This window comes from Crocuta crocuta, unplaced genomic scaffold (genome assembly GCF_008692635.1).
Source record: "Crocuta crocuta isolate KB4526 unplaced genomic scaffold, BGI_CrCroc_1.0 scaffold55, whole genome shotgun sequence".
Classification (NCBI taxonomy): Eukaryota; Metazoa; Chordata; class Mammalia; order Carnivora; family Hyaenidae; genus Crocuta; species Crocuta crocuta.
The window spans coordinates 1,069,703-1,084,436 of NW_027530512.1; the positions used below are offsets into that span (position 1 = coordinate 1,069,703).

The 14,734-nt window shown below is 39.7% G+C and overlaps 1 protein-coding gene across 2 annotated transcripts in view; it reads right to left on the minus strand.

Moving 5' to 3' along the window:
* Positions 1 to 14,548, minus strand: part of EXD2 (exonuclease 3'-5' domain containing 2) — an 86,648-nt gene extending 72,100 nt beyond the window's left edge. Inside the window, exons 1-2 of one of the 2 annotated variants that reach the window (XM_077767106.1) lie at positions 14,422 to 14,548; positions 9,110 to 9,250 (exon numbers count right to left, since the gene is read on the minus strand). The gene's annotated coding sequence lies outside the window, so the exon portion shown is untranslated. Of the gene's footprint in view, positions 1 to 9,109; positions 9,259 to 14,421 lie in introns of both variants that reach the window. The other variant, XM_077767104.1, reaches the window with a different exon arrangement.
* Between the last annotated feature and the right edge of the window lie 186 nt (positions 14,549 to 14,734).

Genomic DNA, 14,734 nt, shown 5'->3' on the forward strand with positions numbered 1-14,734 from the left:
AGCTACCCCAACCTTTAAAGTAATTGTCCCCAGAGTGGAGTAGAATGGGCACAGCCAGGATGTACGTGATGGTCCATTGGGATATTAAAAGAAAATGTTAGATTTCTATTTACATTTTAAATCTAAAAAAATTAAGAAATTCAGGTTTGCTACTATTTAATATACAGATGGACACTGGTATCCTTATTTGGTCTGGATGCCAGCTGGTTGTGAGTCATTCTGGTATCTTGAGGGAGACATAGGAGTTCCACAGTGCAGATGGACTGATAGTGGTGCTTGCCCATCTTACATTTTTTGTGCTTATGGGATGACATCAGTGTGTTCCTTTTGGTAGAAACAAGACTTAAATAGCAGAATCTTTGTAATACAGTGGCCTATGATGGAATGGGGACTGGTGACAAAGATATTTGGCTTCACTCAGAAATTTGCTAGGCATTTCTGGTCAAAGTATTAAAATAGTTGTCAGAATGTATAAATAACTTTGACTTTTCTTTTACAAAGACAAATGTTCTGGGGCGCCTGGGTGGCTCAGTTGGTTGAGTGTCTGACTCTTGATTTCAGCTCAAGTTGTGATTCCTGGGTTGTGGGATTGAGCCCTGAGTGGGTCTCCGTGCTGAGCATGGGGCCTGCTTGGGATTCCCTCTCTCCATCTGCCCCTCTCCCCTGTTTGTGCTCTCTCTCTCTTTCTCTCTCTCACTACAAAACCAACCAACGAAACAAGACAAACATTCAAACTTTGCTAACTTTTTCAATAAGATGGATGTGAATAGTATGCTACTTTATAAATACAAAAAAAAAACAAACACCCCATGTTTTAAAACTGTTGCTTCAAGCTAAAGTTGATAGTGTAATGAATGAGAAAACAATTGCTTTTTGAAAGCTACTACAAATATTTTGAAAAGTGATATTAAGAAATGTTTACATTTTGGTGGTTTTTTTGCCAAAAAATACAGAGAAAAAATACATATATATATATTTTTTTAAGTAAGCTCCATGCCCAACATGGGGTTTAAACTCAGGATCCCAAGATCAAGAGTCACATGTTCTACGGACTGAGCCACCCAGGCATCTTATTGGAAGTATGTCACTTATAAAAAGGCTCATATTTGCACACATAAAACTTTAGAAATACTTTCCTACAATGTTTAAGAATCATCCAAATAAAATAGAGATTCAGTGGATTTTAAATATATTTGCTAAAAATATAACATCTACTGATTAATTTGCAAATGCAACCGATTGATATCATGGAAGATAAAAACTAACTAGCTGGACTTCAATAAAATTGAATGGGACTTAAAAATTAGTTTCATGTTTGGGGTGCCTGGGTGGCTCAGTTGGTTAGGCATCTGACTAGGTTTTGGCTCAAGTCACCATTTCAAGGTTCATGGGTTCAAGCCCTACATCAGGCTCTGTGCTGACTGTGCAGAGTCTGCTTGGGATTCTCTCTCTCTCTCTCTCTGCCCCTCCCCCACTCACCTTCTCCCTCTCTCTCTCAAAATAAATAAACATTAAAAAAATTTTTTACTTTCATATTTGAGTAAGCCAAGCTAAATGTTTTTCCGTTTGGATCCTTTCTATTTTTATGAGTTTCATTTCCATTAAAACCAAGTAATAGATCATAGATCCAAATTTTCAAAATATTAATATTATACTATATTAAACCACCATTTCAAGATGAATTAAAATCAAATTGTGTTTACTTTTTAAAAAAGGTTGTGGGAGCAAAGAGGGCTTTTTGTATACATAATAGTGTTTTATATTTTAAAATAGTGTTTCTTTCATCTTCATCTTATCCTTTAATTTTTAAATTTTAAAACATTTTTATGACTTAAAAATGTCCATGACAAATTAGGACATCATTACATGCATACAATGTATTGATAATATGGGCTCATGTTATAAAACATTTAAAGGAGAGTTTGTGATAATAAAAAATTTGGAGATCATTTGTTCTTTTTTTATTTAAAAAAATTTTTTAATGTTTTTTATTTGTTTCTGAGAGAGAGAGAGAGAGAGAAAGACAGCATGAGCAGGGGAGGGTCAGAGAGAGAGATGGAGACACAGAATCTGAAACAGGCTCCAGGCTCTGAGCTAGCCGTCAGCACAGAGCCCGACGTGGGGCTCGAACCCACGAACTGCGAGATCATGACCTGAGTCGAAGTCGGACGCTTAACCGACTGAGCCACCCAGGCACCCCTCAAGTACCAGGTTTTTCAAACTGAGCACTACTGATAATTTGGGCTGGAAAATCCTTTTAGTGGTGACTGTCCTGTACATGGTAAGTTATTTAGCAGTGTCCCTGGCTTCAACCTACTAAATGCCAATAGTACTCCCCACACAATTGGTTGTGACAATCTAAAACTCCTCCAGACAGTGACAAGAGTCCCCTTAGGGTAGGGTTGCCAGAGCAAAACAAACAAACAAAAAAGCAAAAACCAAAACAAAGGACATGCTTATTTTTTTAAATCCTATTCTCTATTGGAAATCCAAATTTAACTGGGTTCCTGTGTTTTATGCGACAACCTTAAAGGAAGAGGGCAAACCCACTCTTGCATTGGTAATCACAGTTGGAAACTATTATTTTACCTATGTTACTCTCTATGTCCTTGCCTCCTTCCCAACCTCATCCTACCTTCCAAATTCTTCCAGTATGCTCTCATTATCCATAATCTGCAAAAGTCCTTGTGTTGTCCAGCTTTCTCTTCAATTTATCTTTATTATAATCTGACTGACTCTCCCTTAAAGACGCAATTTTCCTGTTGCCCCAGTCAAATGGTGCTGTTAATATTCTCAAATCTAGATACCTCAGAGATGGAATTTGGTATAAGCAAAAACTATAACTGGTATTTCCAATGGAAAACTATGCATTCTTGGGATTATCTGATTCTAGCCTTTTATCGCTTAAACTTAAAAAAAAAACCTATTTATTTTTGAGAGAGACACACACAAAATTTGGGAGGGGCCAAGTGAGAGGGAGACACAGAATCCAAGCAGGCTCCAGGCTCTGAGCCGTCAGCACAGAGCCCAGCTTGGAGGCTGGACCCACGAACCACAACATCATGACCTGAGCCGAAGTCAGATGCTTAACCAACTGAACCATCCAGAGGCCCCTAGCTTTTTGTCACTTTTGAGGTATTTTACAACTCTGTAAACTGTAGAGAACTAACAGTAATGCAAAATAATTCTTGTCTATAGACATGCAATAAATTCTGTCCAGTGGAAATTCAATGGACTTGCCTCCTCCAATATGGGTAGAAGTCAATTTTGCTTTCTTTTCAAGTTCATTTCAATTTTCCTGACCTATAAATGTGGATTCACCTTTGGAGATCTTACTGGTTCTCTCATTAATAGTGGTTAACTAAAACCTTTAAGACTTTTCATTTTATATCTGTATAAGAGATGAGTCATGATTTTAATTTTTTTAAGATTTATTTTATTTTTAAAGAGAGAGTGCACACTTGAGCAGAAGAGAGGGGCAGAGGGAGAGAGAGAGAGAGAGAGAGAGAGAGAATCCCAAGAAAGTTCCACCCTCAGCACAGAGCCCAACTTGGGGCTTGATCCCACTACTGTGGGTCATGACCAGAGCTGAAATCAAGAATCAGACGCTCAATCGATTGAGCCACCCAGGTGTTCCATGATTTTAATTTGTTTATAGTTTTTAAAAATTTTCCTGTAACAGAGGTGGGATTGTTGTTGTTTTTGCTTCTCATTGCTATTTCCTTGCTATTATTCTTACACTTGTGCTTAAAAAGAACAGCCAGCTTCTCTGAGGTCCATGCCACTCACTTGCTTAACTCTTTTCCTTTTCTCCTTATCTGTTGTATTCATGTAACTTCCATTTCAGTCAAGGAAAGACTGGCCAATTACTCCTCTCTACCATAAGTCCTGCCATCATCCTGGGTGATTTCAACAATCAACAAGATGATCCATCCACTAGGGTTCTGGCCACTCATTTCTTTGCTCTCAACATCTTTTTCCTTGACTTCACAGGAGTCACCTACTCTTTACTTCACCCTTTGGGCCCTGTCATCATAACTGTGTCAGTTTCAGAATCGCTATCTTCTTTAACCACAATCTCTTCTCTTTCCAAATTGTCTGTTAACTACTCCTACAGCTTTTTTCAACCTCATTGGGACCCTCATTCATTGACCCTCATCAGCTTTCTTTTCTTTTCTTTTCTTTTCTTTTCTTTTCATGTTTTATTTATTTCTAGGAGAGAGAGAGAGACAGCGTGAGCAGGGGAGGGTCAGAGAGAGAGGGAGTCACAGACTGAAACAGGCTCCAGGCTCTGAGCTGGCAGTCAGCACAGAGCCCGACGCAGGGCTCGAACCCACGAACCGCGAGATCATGACCTAAGCGAAAGTCGGACGCTTAACCGACTAAGCCACCCAGGCGCCCCTCAGCTTTCTTTTAATTCCTTTCTTGTTCTCCCTCCTTCATTATTAAAAAAAAATTTTTTTTATGTTTTATTTCTGAGAAAGAGACAGCGTGAGCAGGGGAGGATCAGAGAAAGAGGGAGATACAGAATCTGAAGCAGGCTCCAGGCTCTGAGCTAGCCGTCAGCACAGAGCCCGACGCAGGGCTCGAACTCATGAACCGTGAGATCATGACCTGAGCTGAAGTCGGACGCTTAACCGACTGAGCTACCCAGGTACCCCCCTCCTTCATTTTTTAAAGTTTATTTATTTATTTTTGAGAGCGAGAGAGAGGGGAAGAGAGAGAGAGCGAGAGAGCGAGCGAGCGAGCGAGCAGCATGGGAGCTGGAACCCATGAACCATGAGATCATGACCTGAGCCGAAATCAAGAGTCTAATGCTCAATCCAACTAAACCACTCAGGCACCCTTCTTATTCTCCCACCTGATCTAGGTTAGATTCCATGATCCATAATTTCACTAATTTGTCAACCTAAACAACCTTAAAGTCCATTGTTCCACTTTTTTTCTTTTTTCACTTCATCTACCTGGAAAACCCCAAACCTAAATGAACTGCTTTCTCTATGGCCCTGGTTATGGGCAATTTGTATACTGCTTATTGGTTCCAGAGAATCTCCAAATGAACCCTAAACATCATTCGGGTTGGGTCACCTTGCTCTCCTGTTTTCTGTTAGTTCAATCATTCCTTCTCTCATCAAACTTTGGTTCCCCTCTCCTTGCCCTATATTCTCAGTAGATGACCCTATCTTCCTTGACAGAGAAAAACAGCAACTATCACATGGGAACTATCACATGGGCACTCCCCATCTTCTCCTATAATCTGACAATCTTACCTTCACTGGTACCCATCTGGTCTTCTTTCTCTATATCAGCGGAGGAGCAGTCCTTCTTCTAACTAGGGCCAAATTCTTTTCCTATACTTTGTATCTCTTCTGCCCTGCTTCCTCAGAACTCCTCCCTGTAGACTGCACAGTCTGGCTTCATCTGTGTATCTTCTCAATGGTTTTTAAACATTCTCAACCTTTTTTTTTCCATTAAAAATCAAACAAACAAAGGGGCCCCCTCAGTGGCTCAGTCGGTTGGGCGTCACACTTTGGCTCAGGTCATGATCTCATGGGCTTGTGGGTTCAAGTCCCATGTGAGCTCTGTGCTGACAGCTCAGAGCCAGGAGACTGCTTCAGATTCTGTGTCTCCCTCCCTCTCCGCCCTTCCCCCACTTGCACTCACTCTGTCTCTTTCAAAAATAAACATTTAAAACAACAACAACAAAAACCAAACAAACCTTCCTGGATCCTAAGTTCCTTTCTAGTTACGCATCCAATTGCCTCCATTTTCCTTCCTTCCACTCACTGTTCAGCCATTGGGGTTCTACATTATCATACCCCTGAAGGAGCTCCGATTGAGATCGTGGGTGTCTCACTAGTGAAGCATTGGTGTCAACAAATCCAACATGTTTTCAGTCATCCTGTTGACTTTTTGGCAATAATTGACGCAACTGATCACTCTCTCCTTGAAATGCTCTTTTGTCCCAGTTTCCCTAACAATACGCCTCTACTTTTTTCCTTATATTTCTGGCTACTCTGACTCCTTGCTAGTATATCCTGCCCTGCCCAAGAATTAAACTCAAATATCTTAATACTAGGCTGTCTCTCTTCTTCCTACTTGATATCACTCCTGAATATTCTTGTCCATGCCTAAGACTTTACCACCACTTCCACATCAACAGCTCCAGCCTTGATTATGCATCTGAGCTCAGGCTACTGTCAATTTTTCTTAGACGTACCTCAAATTCAATCTGTATATAACTGAACTCATGGTTTCCCTCTCAAAACTTAGCTTTTTCCAGGGGTTCTAAATACCTAGGCATTTCCCTAATGTCTTGCCTCTCATCCCCCATTCTAAGTCATCACCAGATTCTTTTTATATTAAATCTATCTACTTCTCTCCAACTCCACTTTCAGTAGCTGCATCTAAGCTACCATATATTCTCCCTGTGTCACTATAAAACTTACTAATCATCTACTTCATTCCACTCCTAGCCACTAGCAATCCTTTCTTCTTACAGAAGTCAAAATAATCTTATAAAATGCGTGTTTGATCATATAAGCCCCTTATTAAAAACCCTTCAGTGACTCTTTAAGACTTAAGTCTTCAATAGTGCCAGGCCCTTATAGAATCTAGCAGCTATCTCACTGCACCCTCTCACCTGATACCCTGTCCCTATCCCTCCTTCAGCCACATGGGCCTTCTTCTAGGTTTCTCCCCATGCAAGGCCTTTGCATGTGCTGTTACCTTTGCTTGGAGCACCTCCCTCCCCCAACCATCCACTTGGTCTCTTTCACACCTCCTTGTGCTTTAGATCACAGCTCTCTTTAATGTCTCTGATAGGATCCCCTCTTTTAATCTGTCACTGCCATCATCATCATAGCTAATACTCAGCCATGTTTAATACAAATCAGACACTGATCTAAGGGCTCTACCAATAAGAATTTGTTTATCATAACAATTTCATTGAATGCATGTGGAAACTGAGACATCACATACTTTCATGTACCACAACAGTTATTTTCCTTACATGCAATATGGAACAGTAGAACTTTCTTCCCAGGGTGGTTAAGAAAATTAAATGAGTCTATAAAAGACTCAGAACAGTGCCAGCCACATATTAAATGTCCAGTAGATGTTGGCAATTGTTAATTGTTATTGTAATCTTACATTTACTGCATGATTATCATATTAAAGTCTGTTTCTGTCCTGTAAGTACAATGAACATTGGTTCTCCTTTTTTTTTTTTTTGCTATTATATCCTTTATGCCTACCAAATGGCACACAGTGAGTGTTCAATGAACATTTCTCAGATGAATGAATAATTAATTCATGTCCAACTGCACAGGATTGCTATAATGCTAAAAGAAATGTATGTAAGGTACTTGTAAAAACTGCATAGGGATGTAGAGATGTTAAACACTTAAATGGTAAACTGTGATGCTAATGTAAGCATGACCAGAATCTTAGGTGAGGAAATAAACTAATGTGGATTAGATTTGTCAGAGAAGGGATTCATAGATGTATAGGATTTGGATGGATGAAGCGGACCTCAAAATATGTAGAGGATTGTGGAGGGTACTTGGAGGTATATAGGGAAGACGTGGTAATAACCTACCTAGTTGGTATGTGATGAGGAGTAACAAGAAATCTAATTATAGATTTGGCAAAGACATATCACAGAGGGACTTGACAGGCACATAAAGGAGTCTAAACCTGACATGAAAGAGAAAAGTGCATCTTGAGCAAGAGCATTTCAGGAAGATTCCTTCACCCATCTACAGGTGAGCCAGGAACTCTTCTTCAGGATGTAGATTCAATGGTGACCAAAACAAATTTTGAATGGTGAAGGGATTCAACCAGGTGATTTCTGAGATCCCATAAGCTTTATCATTTTGTCATCTAAATAATAATTATCTTCCAGCAAACTCATAGATAACCAGGTACATCAGCAGCTCCAACATAAATGGGATCTGTAGTTAAGAATGTTAATCAGGGCACCTGGGTAGCTCAGTTGGTTAAGTGTCTGACTTTGGTTTTGGCTCAGGTCATGATCTCACAGTTTGTGAGTTCAAGCCTCACATGGGGCTCTGTGCTGACAGCATGGAGCCTGCTTAGGATTCTCTCTGTCTCTGCTCCTTTCACTCTCTGTCTCTCTCTCTCTCAAAAATAAATAAAAATTAAAAAAAAGAACGTTAATCATGTTCATGTAGTTTATTTAGAAAGAAGGGGGAAACGTGTTTATAAACATATGCTGTGTTCAGTTCATTTTCCAACAGCCTGTCCTTGATGATCATTGAACCCACAAAAACAATTTAAATTTGACTTCTGTACCAGAGAATCTTCTTGTTTCTCTTTGGGCATATTTTACTTTGGGGGAAGGGGAGTTGCCCAATTTTATTTTCTAAATGGTATTTGAACACTAAAAATGCTCAATAAACTTTATAAATCCATGGGACCATCTCTGGAAAAGAAATCTTGGCTATATGACCACATACCTGTTGCAATAAATGATAAATGTTTTTAACAGTTTCTCACACCACTCACTAGGGGCTATTCATATGGAAGTCTAAAATTAAAAATAAGTAAAAGCAGCTGGCTTATGATGATTTTGTCAAGAAAACTTCAAATATACAAAACCCAGATGGTTAGTATAGAATAGCACAGAAAATGTCACTGAATAATCCTGGCCATTGAGAATTTCTGTCTACTTTCACTTCATGAAGTTTATTTCAAACTGGACTTCATTCATCATGAAGAATTATGCATGACAAACGTGAACCAAATGTCTGGAAAGTAGGTTGGAATATAATTTGAACATTCTAGTAACAAATAATATTCTAACTTTACTGAATTCAATTACTACACAGCCTGGGAACTCACTTCAAGACCTGTGAAAAATGCCCCCTTCAAAAAAAAAAGAATTAGAAATCAATGAACAGAAGGAAATTTGGGAAATTTGCAAGTATGTGGAAAATAAACTAAACACTCTCAAATAACCAGTGAGTCATGGAAAAAAATCACAAGGGAAATTAGATAACACCTTGAGATGAATGAAAATATACAACATAGGAAAATATATAGGATGTAATTAAAACAGTGCTTAAAGAGAAATAAATATGGGCACCTGGGTGGCTGAGTTGGTTGAGGGTCCGACTTCGGCTCAGGTCATGATCCCCGCATCAGGCTCTGTGCTGATAGCTCACAGAGCCTGGAGCCTGCTTCAGATTCTGTGTCTCCCTCTCTCTCCTCCTCTCCTGCTCACACTCTGTCTCTCTCAAAAATAAATATTAAAAAAGAGAGAGAGAAATGAATAGCTGTAAACATCTATATTAAAAAGAAAGATCTTAAATCTGTAACAACCTTCCAACTTAAAAAATTAGAAAAGGACAAACCCAAAGCAAGCAGAAGGAAGTAAATAATAAAGACCACCACAGAAATAAATGAAATAGAGGGGGAAAAAAAAAACAATAAACCAAACCAAATGTTGGTTCTTTGAAAATATCAACAAAATTGACAAATCTTTATCTAGGCCAAGAAAAAAAAAAAAAGAGATGGAAAATCCAAATTACTAAAGTTAAGAGTGAAAGAGGTGATATTACTACCAACAGAAAGAAAAATTATAAGGGAATATTATCAAAATGCCAACAAATTAGATAACCTAGGTAAATTCCTTGAGGCACACAAACTACCAAAACTGAATTAAGAAGAAACAGAAAATCTGAATAGAACTATAACAAGAAAAGAGATTAAATCAGTAACCAAAATGTTCCCACAAAGAAAAGCCCAGGCGAGGTGATGTCCCTAGTAAATACTACCAAATGTTTATTTTTAAAATTAAAAAAAAAAAAAGACTTTTCTTCTTTTTTTTTTAAGGTAAACTCTACCCCCAATGGGGCTTAAACTCATGACCCGGAGAGCAAGAGTCCCATGCTCTACTGACTAAGCCAGTCAGGTGCCCCACTACCAAATGTTTAAAAAAGATTAATGCTAATCCTTCACAAACTCTTCCCACAATTAGAGGATGGACTTCCCAACTCATTTCATGAGGCCAGTATTACCCTGATCCCCAAATCAGACAAAGATATCCTAAGAAAACTAAAGACCAGGGGCGCCTGGGTGGGTTTGTAGGTGTCCCTTGATTTTGGCTCAGGTCATTATCTCGCAGTCCTGAGATGGAGCCGCTGCTATTGCTACCAGCTAAGGATTTTAACCTGGGCGTGGAACCAGCTTAAGATTCTCTCCCTCCCATTCCCTCTGCCCTTCCCCCAGCTTGCTAGCACACACACTCTCTACCTCAAAAAAAAAAAAATATATATATATATATATATTTGTTGCAAGGGAATCTAGTAACAAATATAAAGGATTAAATACCATGACCAAATAGGGAATGGAAGATTGGTTTAACAAAATCAATCAACATAATATAGCAAAGGACATAACATCTCAATGAACAAGAAAAAGCATTTGACAAAAATCTCATACCCTTTCATGATAAAAAAAAAAACATTCTACAAGTTGGAATAAAAAGGAACTCCTGCAACCTGATAAGGGAATCACATAAAACCTACAACTAACATAATATTTGGGAATGACTAAAAGATTAAAAGCTTTCACCCTAATATCAGGAATAAGACAAGATGTCCGCTCTTAGTACATCTATTCAACATTGTATAGAGGTTCTAGCCAAGTCAGCTGGGTAAGAAAAAGAAATAAAAGACATTCGGATACCTGTTTGTCCATGAGATGATCTTGTATATAGAAAATTTGAGGAACATACACAGAACTGTTAGAGCTAATAAGTTGCATAAGCAAGTTTGAAGGATACAAGGTCAATATATAAAAACCTGTTGCATTTCTAAAACTTTTTTTTACATTTATTTTTGCGAGAGAAAGACAGAGCACAAGTGGGGGAGGGGCAGAGAGAGGGACACACAGAATCTGAAGCAGGCTCCAGGCTCTGAGCTGACAGCATAGAGCCTGACACAGAGCTCAAACTCACAAACCGTGAGATTATGACCTGAGCCGAAGTCACATGCTTAACTGACCGAGCCACCCAGGTACCCTTCACATTTCTTATACTAGCAATTCAATGGAGGAAAGAACAATTTTTTTAGAAAAATGTTGGTAGGACAACTGGATGTCCGTATGCAAAAGAATAAAGTTAGACCCTGATCTCACACTATATGCACAAAAATTAACTTAAAATGGTTCACAGACTTAAATGTAAAGAGCTAAAACTATAAAACAATATCCTCTGATTCTATAGATTTTATTGGGGGAATTTGTATTTAAACAGATTGTTTTTCAAGATTAAAATTGACTGTTGTCTATTTGAAATGACCAATAAATAACATCCTTTAAAATTTGAATGACAGTCAACTTATATGTATAGTTAAGACATTGATCTTTACCTGAGTTAATATCTCTTATCTATGAGTAGCAGTTTATTTTATTTTAGAGTTGAAAATGTTTTTTTAGATGGTTATTTATTTAGAGAGAGCATGCATGTACACGTGTGCAAATGGTGGGGGGGGAGGGGGGCGTGGTGGGAGCAGAAGGAGAGAGAGAGAATCCACTCTCAGTGCAGAGCCTGACCCTGGGCTGCATCTCAGAGCCATGAGATCATGACCTGAGCCAAAATCAAGAGTTGGACGCTTAACCAACTGAACCACCCAGATGCCCCTAGAGTTAAAAATGTTTTTAAGGGAAATATTTCTGAGGTTGTGAGATTCCATATGTAGCTCTTATTATGCTAAAATTTAGTAAATGTGTGAGAAGAGTCTTAGTATTTTCCTAGCTGTTTATTTTTTTAACAATTTTCTTTTTATATAATCTCTACACCCAACATGGGGCTCAAACTTAACCCCGAGATCAAGAGTTGTATGCTCTACTCACTGAGCCATCCAGGTTACCCCTAAACAATTTCCAATGTTTGAGCATTTCCTTAGCATCCAGTCAGTTTTTAAAGATTCTTTACTCCTCCCCTTCAGTGATATCAGGGCCAAACAAAATAGAAGTCAAAGAACAAATGAATTTCTAGGAACTCTATGTTTGATCAATATTGAACCCATGATGGAGCAAAGAGTAAGCATTCTCCTGTTAAGTAATTTCCACATCCAGAATTTCCCAGAATGAGTTTTCAAAATAGTGTTTTTCTAGAATGAAATTCAAAACAGTGTCAATATATAAGAGTTTCTGGGCCTCAGTAAGAAAAATAAGAATTTTTCACTATTCCTTTTTCTGTGCATTCTATGCAGTGATTAGATTATTCAAGAGTCCAATTTCATTTGCTATTTTTGACCTAAGTACACTGGACTTTTCACAATAAATGCCTATATCAGAAAGGCCAAGTTCATAGGGTCACTGAAGTTGATTAAATGTTATATAGTTACGTACAGTATTATTCGTTTGCAATAAATGACACAAGAAACTATATCAAATTCTTAACAAAAGCAAATAGATATTGTGGGGCTTGATCTTTTGAAGCTGGGTTGAATTATAGGTAGAATTGCCAGATTTAGCGAAAGATACAGGATGCTCCATTTCAATTTGAATTTCAGATAAACAATGAATAATTTAGTATAAGTGTATCCTAAATATTGCATAGGAAATACGTATGCTAAGAAAATATTCATTGTTTATCTGAATTCATATTGAACTGGGCATCCTGCATTTTATCTGGCAACCCCAATTATGGGAAAAGAGGGAGAGAGATTTTATGCATTCTCCTGACAAAAAGCTGTCCAGACTAGCAGTAGGAGATAAACAGACTGGTCCTATATTTCTGTCCTGGTTGGTCACTGAACAGTTAAGGAAGTTTCTAGCAAAGTCCTAGAATTGGGCTGGCTTGTGATCAGATCCTGGTCTATTTTTAGGCTGTGGTAAATGGGACAGTTATTCCAGGGATTGGGGAAAAGCAAGTCACATTTAGAGTCGTGGAGAGGAGGTATATATATATGCCTAAGAGAGGAGAGGAGAGTATGTCATACATTGCCACAGTAAAGGCCACTTGAACCACATCTGTGTCCATCTCCTCCATCTCAAGCAAATAAGGGAGGTATAAGTGATGTCTCATTAATCTGGAAGGTGCTAGATGATCTCTGTTTTTGAAAATGTGGATTGAGTATGCCAGGCAAAGGAACAGTGAGATGGGAAACTGGCCTTGAAATTGGCTCTACCGGAATGAAGCATAGACATCTTAACCTCAACCCTTCCAAAACTGAAGTCATTACCTTCCCTTCCAAATTCTTCCCCATTCCCTAAATTCATTCAAGTATTCAACAAATATTCAAGTGGCCACTAAGTGCCAGCAGGTGCTGGCTCTGGACAAACACAGGTAAGCAGAAAGACCTACCTAGTTCCTTCTCTCAGCCTACAGCAGAGTTGGGGACACTGATAAAATCACAAAAACACATGTTTAATTGCACGTTATGAGGTTGCTATGAAGAAAAGGTGTTGGGTGCTAAGAAATCATTAATCAAGCTGGTACACCATTACTGATCTTTACGGGGCTATTATAATGCATAAACACTCTGAAGCATCCGGAGAACAAAACTTTTTAAAAAAGAAAGCACTACACAATTTCCTGTTTCGGAAACTCATACTCCATTAAAACCATAATTTCTGCAATCTGGTGAATTTCTAAGTACAGCAACATTTGTTAAAATGTTGACTTTTAACTCACTCGCACATTTGTTATAGGCATGACTCTTGCTGCAAAAAAAAACAGAAGCAGGTGATTTTGCTTGATGGGTGTCCTCTTCCATGTTCGGCCCACCCTTCATGGCTGTGTACCCTCAATTGCCCATGACTATCTCTGATTCAGAGGATGGAATTCCTGTTAAATTGAAAGGGCGCAAAGGGCACCTGCCTATTTTAGTAGCTCACCATGGTTTATTTTAACGACAGGGGATAGCTTCTAGGAAAAGTGCAATACACTGGGCAGGGGGATTTTACTGTATCCGGTAGAATTCCGAAGCACTTCACACTCAGTCTCCCCACTGGGGTCAACGCGCGGAGGGAGGTCCCCTGCCACTCTCGGCCTGGAACATAGCTGCTGGTTACCAGCTGTGCAGCCTTGGAGCTCTACGCTCAAGACCTTGAAGAGGGGCTCACTGCACCCAATTAAATAACGGATATTGCTATTTTCGAACAATGCTTCTTGCATTCTGCGAACGCACCTGGAACTAGTGGACAGTACTTTGTTTCTCAGAGCTTTCTCAACTCAGTTTGGGCAATTTTCGCCCCATTTATTAAGAACCGCCACCCCCCCTTTCCCATATATCACTCTGTTATCTACCAGATCGAACAGTTTAGCCTTTTCACTGAATGGCTGTAGGAAGGGAGAACTGAACTTGGGGTGGGGGTGGGCAGGGTTAAAAATGTACTTGGTGGGGGAGGGTCGGGTGCACTCACAAAATCCCCCAGCGGCCTTACCCCAGGGTCCAGTCCTAACTCCTGGTTCCCTTCCCTTGGACAGGGTTCGGGCGGCCCCAGGATGAGACGAACTGAGGGAGGGTGACCATAGCTTGTCCTCCACCCCTCTGCCACCCCGCGCTGCATTCTCCCCACCGGGAAAAAAAGCTTCCAGCNAGGCGAGCCCGCAGCCCCGCGGCGGCTCCGATTGTTACGCGCCCTCAACTTCATAGAGTGCGGCGGTCAGGGGGCGCAGCGCGGGGAGGAGCTGGGGCGGGAAACCGCGCCGCCGCCCGCGGTCTCCAGGCCAGCCGCCCGCGTTCTTCCGGCCAGC